Here is a 1000-nt window from a genome sequence, read left to right on the forward strand (position 1 = left end):
GAAACAAAACTTGTTGCTAGGATTGCTTGGTTAATATCCTTTTGTTGGAAAGGCGTGGTTTGGGCAAAGGAGAAAAGGAAACCAGCCCTATAAAAGGGAATGTCTGATTGGGCTGTTGCCACAGCAGAGAGGGGCAGGGGCGGCAAAGGTTCAGGCTGTCCCACAGGCAAGGGTGTCTGTGTGTATGGGACACCAAAGGACACCTGTCATGCCTGAAACACAATTTGCTAACACTCACAATTGCAGAGCTCAGGAAGAATCACTGTTTTTAAAACTATTATTTCCCTGACATATAAAATATACATACATACCAATATACATGCCCTCTTCTGAACGTCCTCTGCCCTCCACTTAATAGTTGGCTATGGCCTTATTTTCATGTCAACGAATTGGATGTACAGGCATGATTGTTAATGGCTGCAGTGTTATCCCTGAGTGTGGGACATTACTACGGTTTACTTCACCGGACCCTTTATGTGGGGCAGGTTGTTTCCGGTTTCCCGGGGCACCAACCACTACAGTGAACGTAATTGCTGATTTGACTGTTTACTTAGGACACATTCACAGACATGGAACTCCTGGCCCAAAGCTAATTCACTTGAATTTTGATCCGCATTTCCGAATTGACTTTCTAGGAAGTGCTTCTATTTGTTTAGCCCATTGGTTTTAAATCAGATTACACTCCCACAAACGGGGTCGGAGAAAACTGTTCGACGCGTCTTGGGCACATGGCAAACTCTTGCTGAACTGGAGTGACCCCTCCCCGGCAAAACTGCCTGCGGGCTTTTCGGGGCACCTTGGAAAAGACGGGGCTCCGGCGCCCCTCCGGCTCTCCCGCGGGGACAGAGCTGGAAAAGCAAAGTTTCCCAAGGAGGTGGAAGCATAGCAGGGACCCTCCCAGCTGGGAGAGGAGTGTGCCCGGATGCCCCCTGCCCTCCAGGGCTGGGGCAGGGCACATGGGGCGGGGAAGCTTGGCCATGTCCCCCTCTGGGCACGGCCT

Source organism: Myotis davidii, unplaced genomic scaffold (assembly GCF_000327345.1).
Source record: "Myotis davidii unplaced genomic scaffold, ASM32734v1 scaffold235, whole genome shotgun sequence".
NCBI classification, from domain to species: Eukaryota; Metazoa; Chordata; class Mammalia; order Chiroptera; family Vespertilionidae; genus Myotis; species Myotis davidii.